This window comes from Mirounga angustirostris, unplaced genomic scaffold (assembly GCF_029215605.1).
Source record: "Mirounga angustirostris isolate CCGP_5_RB_7025 unplaced genomic scaffold, mMirAng1.0.hap1 SCAF_11, whole genome shotgun sequence".
Lineage (NCBI taxonomy): Eukaryota > Metazoa > Chordata > Mammalia > Carnivora > Phocidae > Mirounga > Mirounga angustirostris.
Genome location: NW_026991719.1, coordinates 52,151,881 through 52,159,768, shown reverse-complemented (window position 1 = coordinate 52,159,768; position 7,888 = coordinate 52,151,881). Strand labels below are relative to the sequence as shown.

At 36.3% G+C, this 7,888-nt stretch overlaps 1 pseudogene; it reads left to right on the top strand.

Moving 5' to 3' along the window:
* Positions 1 to 847: 847 nt before the first annotated feature.
* On the top strand, positions 848 to 3,033 carry LOC123845819 (60 kDa heat shock protein, mitochondrial-like; annotated as a pseudogene).
* The last annotated feature ends 4,855 nt before the right edge of the window (positions 3,034 to 7,888 follow it).

The window sequence follows — 7,888 nt, the reverse complement described above, 5'->3', positions numbered from 1 at the left end:
TCCCTCTTGTTGATCTATGCAAAGTGAAGTAAGATCATAAATGTTAAAGGACCACAATTTAGAATAAACATTAATTTCCTAAAGACTTGGAATGTATATTTCCACCTTAGAGAGACTTTTCTATTTTTTAGTTCACTTGCAGTCATATTAACTAAAAAGTCACACATACAATTTACAAAGTTGACAGAAACAAGAAAAACACTTGGATAAAACTAGCCTTGAATCTTCTTACTTATTCCCTTCTACCTCACTTCAAAATAAATGAATGAATCATCTTTCTGAAAAATTTAAGATGTTAAATTATTACACTAATAATCAATTATCATTTTATAACTTTAAGTTGCTTAAAACATGTTTCTCAACTAGAAGTTAGAGCATTAAACCATGGTCTGGGAGCAAAGTATGGCCTAACAAAGGATTGTGGAGGTCCTTATCATTATTTCCACTTACTAGCTTTATGTATTTTTTCATTCCCTGAATATTACTTTTAGTAGTGGGATAGCTACACTTTCCGAACTTTAAATCCGACCATAATATCTCATAAATAAGGTTTTTGTGTTGCTTCTTTGTGCCAGATGCAATCCAAAAGATGTAAATTGGACTTTGAAAAAACTGGAACTTATGGAACGCTCTGATGGCTTGGAAAGATAATGGGAGATAATTCTTGAAATTAAAAATGTCTTGGAAAATTAGGTTACTATATGAATAGGACATCTGAGTGAATGATACTGGATTAGTGAAAAAATCTGCTAAAATTCACAACAGGAGGAACTCTTCCCCTCATTTGCATCCTACAACTTGCCTGACTGCTGGCACACCCTGCAGTTGCCCCACAGAAACGCCTTGATTACCTGTAGTTCTTCCTGAAATTAGGCCAGTGTCTAGGGCACTGGCTCCTCATCTCATTCAGGCTTATTCCAAAGAAGTAAAATTTGGTGTAGATGCCTGAGCTTTAATGCGTCAGTGTGTAGACCTTTTAGTTGATGCTGTAGCTGTTACTGTGGGGCCAAGGGAAGAACAGTGATTATTGAACAGAGTTGGAAAAGACCCAAAGTAACAAAAGATGGTGTAACTGTTGCAAAGTCTATTGGCTTAAAATATAAATATATAAAAATATTGGCACTAAATTTGTTCAGGATATCAGTAACACAAATGAAGAGGCTGGGGGTGGCACCCTTACTGCTATTTTCTTGGCACACCCTATTGCCAAGGAAGGCTTAGAAAAGATTAGCAACAGTGCTAATCCTGTGGAAATCAGGAGAGGTGTGATGTTAGCTGTTGATGTTGTAATTGCTGAACTTAAGAATCAGTCTAAACCTGTGACAACCCCTGTAGAAACTGCTCAGATTTCTACAATTTCTGCAAATGGAGACAAAGAAATGTGCAACATCATTTCTGATTTAATGAAAAAAACCTAGAAGAAAGGGAGTCATCACAGTAAAGAATGGAAAAACACTAAAGGATGAATTAGAAATTATTCAAGGCATGTAGTTTGAGTGTGAGTATATTTCTCCATATTTTATTAATACATTAAAAGGTCAGAAATGTGAATTCCATTATTCTATATTCTATTGAGGTGAAAAGAAAGTTTCCAGAGTCCAATCCACTGTACCTGTTCCTGAAATTGCCAATGCTCCCTATTAGCCCTTGGTCATAATTGCTAGATGTTGATGTAGAAGCTCTGAATAAACTCATTTTGAATAGGCTAAAAATTGATCTTTTGGTTGTAGCAGTAAAAGCTCTAGGTTTTGGTCACAATAAAAAGAACCAGATTAAAGAAATGGCTGTTGTGACTGGTGGTGCAGTGTTTGGAGAAGAGGGATTGACAATAAATCTTGAAGAAATTCAGCCTCATGACTGAGCAAAAGTTGGAGAGGTCATTGTGACCAAAGATGATGCCATGCTCTTGAAAGGAAATGGTGACAAAGCTCAAATTGAAAAATGTTTTCAAGAAATCATCAAGAAGTTAGATATCACAACTAGTGAACATGAAAAGGAAAAACTGAATATCTGGCCAAACTTTCAGATAGAGTAGCTGTGCTGAAAGTTGGTGGGACAAATGATGTTGAAGCGAATGAAAAGAATGACAGAGTTACAGATGCCCTCAATGCTACATGTGCTGCTGTTGGAGGCATTGTTCTGGGAAGGGGTGATGTCATGGTTTGGAGCATTCCAGCTTTGGATTCAATAATTCCAGGTCCTGGGGTGCCTGGGTAGCTCATTTGGTTAAGCAGCTGCCTTTGGCTCAGGTCATGATCTCAGGGTCCTGGGATCGAGCCCCATGTTGCATCAGACTTCATGCTCAGTGGGGACTCTGCTTCTCCCTCTCCTTTTGTCCCTCCCCCTGCTTATGTGCTCTCTCTCTCTCTCTCAAATAAATAAATAAAATCTTTTAAAAATACATTATATGTTAAAAAAAAAAGAGAGAAGATAGTAGGAAGGGAAAAATGAAGGGAGGGAAATCGGAGGGGGAGATGAACCATGAAAGACTATGGACTCTGAGAAACAAACTGGGGGTTCTAGAGGGGAGATGGGTGGGGGGATGGGTTAGCCTGGTGATGAGTATTAAAGAGGGCACGTATTGAATGGAGCACTGGGTGTTATACGAAAACAATAAATCATGGAACACTACATCAAAAACTAATGATGTAATGTATGGTGATTAACATAATAAAATTAAATTAAAAAAATAATTCCAGCTCCTGAAGATCAAAAAATTGATATAGAAATTATTAAAAGAACACTCAAAATTCCTGCAATGACCATTGCTAAGAATGCAGGTATTGAAGGATCACTAATAATTGAGAAAATTATGCAAAGTTCCTCAGAAATGGGTATGATGCTATGCTCAGAGATTTTGTGAATATCGTGGAAAAAGGAATAATTGACTCAACTAAGGTTGTAAGAACTGTTTTATTGGATGTTGCTAGAGTGGCCTCTCTGCTAAGTACAGGAGAAGATCTAGTCACTGAAATTCCTAAAGACCCTAGAATGGGTGGAATGGGATGTGGTATGGGAGGTGGCATGTCCTAATTCTTAAAATAGTACTTTATTAATAAACTGTGAGAGGAAGTTCAATGCAGTAATCCTTACCAATAACTTAGAGAAATCAGCTGAAGGAAATGACTGAAGAAAAGCCTGGCTGATGTTTAAGAAAATAACTATAACCAAAAGTCACTGGTTTCAGTTAACAACATATAATGGTTTGCTGCTGTCATTGTCAATGCCTACAGAAAATGTATTTTGTATTTTTGAATAAAAACACATTTGTACATTCCTGATAACTAAATGCAAGGGTCATGTAACAAATGTGTTGCTTTCAACTTAAATCACTGAGGCATTTTTACAACTATTCTGTTAAATTCAGGATTTTAGTGATTGCCATCACCAGATAAAAAAATGAGAAGCAGCCTTTCCGTGGAGAGTAAGAATAATTGTGTCTGAAGTAGAAAAATAATCTAATTATATGACACTCTCTGTTAATAAAAATTTGTTTAAAGTTTTTTAAAATTTTTATTTAAATTTAATTTAATTAACATATAGTATATTATTAGTTTCAGAGTTAAAATTTAGTGATTTATTAGTTGTGTACAACACCCCATGCTCATTAATTCAAGTGCTCTCCTTAATGCCCATCACCCAGTTACCCCATTCCCCCAACCACCTCCCCTTCAGCAACCCTCAGTTTGTTTCCAGTAGTTAAGAGTCCCTTATGGTTTGTCTCCCTCTCTGTTTTCATCTTACTTTATTTTTCCTTCCCTACCCCTAAGTTCATCTCTTTTGTTTCTTAAATTCCACATATGAATGAAATCATATTACTATATGATTTTGTCTTTGTCTGAGTGTGTATTTGTCTTTCTCTGAGTGACTTATACGCTTAGCATAATATCCTCTAGTTCCATCCATGCCATTGCAAATGGCAAGATTTCATTCTTTTTGATGGATAAGTAATATTCCACTGTATCTATACACCACATCTTCTTTATCCATTCATCTGTCAATGGACATCTGGGCACTTTCCATTTATTAGTTACTGTGAAAATTAATGCTATAAACATTAAGGTGCAGGTGCCCCTTCAAATCACTATGTTTGTATCCTTTGGATATAGACCTAGTAGTGCAAATGCTGGGGGGTCTTAGGGCAGCTTTATCTTCAACTTTTAAAAAATATTTATTTGTTTATTTATTTACTTATTTCTTTATATTAACATATGTTGTATTACTTCTTTTCAGAGGAAGAATTTAGTGATTCATCAGTAGCATACAATACCCAGTGCTCATTACTTCAAGAGCCCTCCTTAACGCCCATCACCCAGTTACCCCATTCCCCCAACCACCTCCCATCCAGCAACCCTCAGTTTGTTTCCTACAGTTAAAGGCCTCTTATGGCTTGTCACCCTCTCTGTATTCCTCTTACTTTATTTTTCCTTCCTGTCCCCTATGTTCATCTGATTTGTTTCTTAAATTCCACATATGAGTGGATCATGTGGTATTTGTCTTTACCTAACTGGCTTATTTCACTTAGCATAATACCCTCTAGTTCCATCCATATCATTGCAAAATGCCAAGACTTCATTCCTTCTGATAGCTGAGTAATATTCCATTGTATATATATATACCACTTCTTATTTATCCATTCTTCTGTCAATGAACATCTGGGCTCTTTCCATATTTTGACAATTGTGGACATTACTTCTATAAACATTGGATTGAATGTGTCCCTTTGCATCACTATTTTAGTATCCTTAGGATAAATAACTAGTAGTGCAATTGCTGGGTAGTAGGGTAAAGCTATCTTTAATTAATTTATTTATTTTTATTATTTATTTATTTATTTATTTATTTATTTATTTATTTATTTATTTATTTATTTATATTAACACATACTGTATTATTAGATTCAGGGGTAGAATTCAGTGATTCATCAGTTGCATATAACACCCAGTGCTCATTACATCAAGTGCCTTCTTAATGCCCTTCACCCAATTATCCCAAAACCTACCCACTTCCCCTCCAGCAACCCTGAGTTTTCTATAGTTAAGAGTCTCTTATGGTTTCCCTCCTTCTCTGTTTTTATCTTATTTTTTATTTCCTTTCCTTCCCCTATGTTCATCTCTTTTGTTTCTTGAGTTCCACATGTGAGAGAAATCATATGGTATTGGTCTTTCTCTGACTGACTTATTTTGCTTAGCATGATACCCTCTAGTCACATCCATGTTATTGCATAAGGCAAGATGCATTCTTTTTGATGGCTGAGTATTATTCTATTGTGAATATATATACCATATCTTCTTTATCCATTCATCTGTTGGTAGACATCTGGGCTCTTTCTGTATTTGGCAATTGGGGACATTGCTGCTATAAACATTGGGGTTCAAATCACCATTCGAATCAGTATTATTGTATCCTTTGGATAAATACTTAGTAGTGCAGTTGCTGGGTCAAAGGGTAGCTCTATCTTTAACTTTTTGAGGAAACTTCATACTCTTTTCCAGAGTGGTTGCACCAGTTTGTATTCCCACCAACAGTGTAAGAGGGTTCCCCTTTCTTTGCATCTTCACCAACAGCTATTGTTTCCTGACTTGTTAATTTTAGCCATTCTGACTGGTGTGAGGTGGCATTTCACTGTGGTTTTGATTTGTATTTCCCTGACACCAAGTGATGTTGAGCAGTTTTTCATGTATCTGTTGGCCATTTGTATGTCTTCTTTGGAGAAATCTCTGTTCATTTCTTCTGCCCATTTCTTGACTGGATTTTTTTGGTTTTGGGTGTTACATTTGATAAGTTCTTAATAGATTTTAGATACTAGCCTTTTATCTGATAAGACATTGGCAAATATTTTCTCCCATTTCATAGGTTCCCTTTTAGTTTTGTTGACTGTTTCCTTTGCTATGCAGAAGCATTTTATCTTCATGAATTCCCAATAGTTCATCTTTGCTTTTGTTTCCCTTTGGAGACAGGTTTAGCAAGAAGTTGTTGCAGCCAAATTGAAAGATATTGCTGCCTGTGTTCTCCTCTAGGATTTTGATGGATTCCTGTCTCACATTTAGGTCTTTCATCCATTTTGAGTTTATTTTGGTGTACAGTGTACAGTGGTCCAGTTTCATTCTTCTGCATCTCACTATCCAACTTTCCCAACACCATTTATTGTAGAGACTGTCTTTTTTTCCATTTGATATTCTTTCCTGCTTTGTAGAGAGTTAGTTGACCACAAAGTTGAGAGTCCATTTCTGGGTTCTCTATTCTGTTTCATTGTTCTATGTGTCTGTTTTTGTGCCAGTACCATGCTGTCTTGATGATTGCAGCTTTGTAATATAGCTTGAAGTCCGGAATTGTGATGTCTCCAGCTGGTTTTCTTTCTCATCATTCCTTTCATTACTTGAGGTCTTTTCTGATTCCATGCAAATTTTAGGATCATTTGTTCCACCTCTATGAAAAATGCTGATGGCATTTTGATAGGGGTTGTATTGAATGTGTAGATTGCTTGGGTAGCATAGACATTTTAACAATATTTGTTCTTCCAATCCACGAGAATGGAATGTTTTTCCATTTCTTTGTGTCTTCCTCAATTTCATTCATAAGTGTTCTATACTTTTCAGAGTACAGATCCTTTACCTCTTTGGTTAGGTTTATTTCTAGGTATCTTATGGTTTTTGGTGCAGTTGTAAATGGGATCAATTCCTTGATTTATCTTTCTTCTGTCTCATTATTAGTGTATAGAAATGCGAACAACCTCTGTGCATTGATTTTATATCCTGCCACGTTGCTGAATCCTGTATGAGTTCTAGCAATTTTGGGGTGGATTCTTTTGTGTTTTCTACAGGGTATCATGCCATCTGTGAAGATCAACTTCTTCATTGCTAATTTGGATGCCTGTTATTTCTTTTTGTTGTCTGATTGCTGAAGCTGACTTCCAGTAATATGTTGAACAGCAGTGGTGAGAGTGGACATCCCTGTCATTTTCTTGACCATGGGGGGAAAGCTCTCAGTTTTTCGCCATTGAGGATGATATTTAATGTGGGTTTTCATATGTGGCTTTTATGATGTTGAAGTACGTTCCCTCTATCCTTACACAGTGGAGAGTTTTTTCAAGAAATGATGCTGCATTTTGTCAAATGCATTTTCCACATCTATTGTGAGGTTCATAAGTTCTTGTCCTTTTTTTTTTTTATTAATGTATCACACTGATTGATTTGTGGATGTTGAATCACCCTTGAAGCCAAGGAATAAATCCCACTTGTTCGTGGTGAATAATCCTTTTAACGTACTATTGGATCCTACTAGCTAGTATCTTGGCAAGAAATTTGGCATCCATGTTCATAAGGGATTTTGGTCTGTAATTCTCCTTTTTAATGGGTTCTTTGTCTGGTTTTGGGATCAAAGTAATGCTGGTCTCATAGAATGAGTTTGAAAGTTTTCTATTTTTTGTAACAGTTTCAGAAAAATACGTATTAATTCCTCTTTAATATTTGGTAGAATTCCCTTGGGAAGGCATGTGGCCATGGACTCTTGTTTGTGGGGAGATTTTTGATTACTGATTCAATTTCCTTGCTGATGATGGGTCTGTTCAGGTTTTCTATTTCTTCCTGTTTCAGCTTTGGTAGTTTATGTTTCTAGGAATACATCCATTTCTTCCAGATTGCCTAATTTGTTGGCATATAATTGCTCATAATATTCTATTAGAATTGGGATGCCTGGGTGGCTCAGTCGTTAAGCGTCTGCCTTCGGCTCAGGTCATGATCCCAGGGTCCTGGGATCGAGTCCCGCGTCGGGCTCACTGCTCCTTGGGAGCCTGCTTCTCCCTCTGCCTCTCTCTCTCTCTCTGTCTCTCATGAATAAATAAATAAAATCTTTAAAAAAATATTCTATTAGAATTGGTTATAATTCT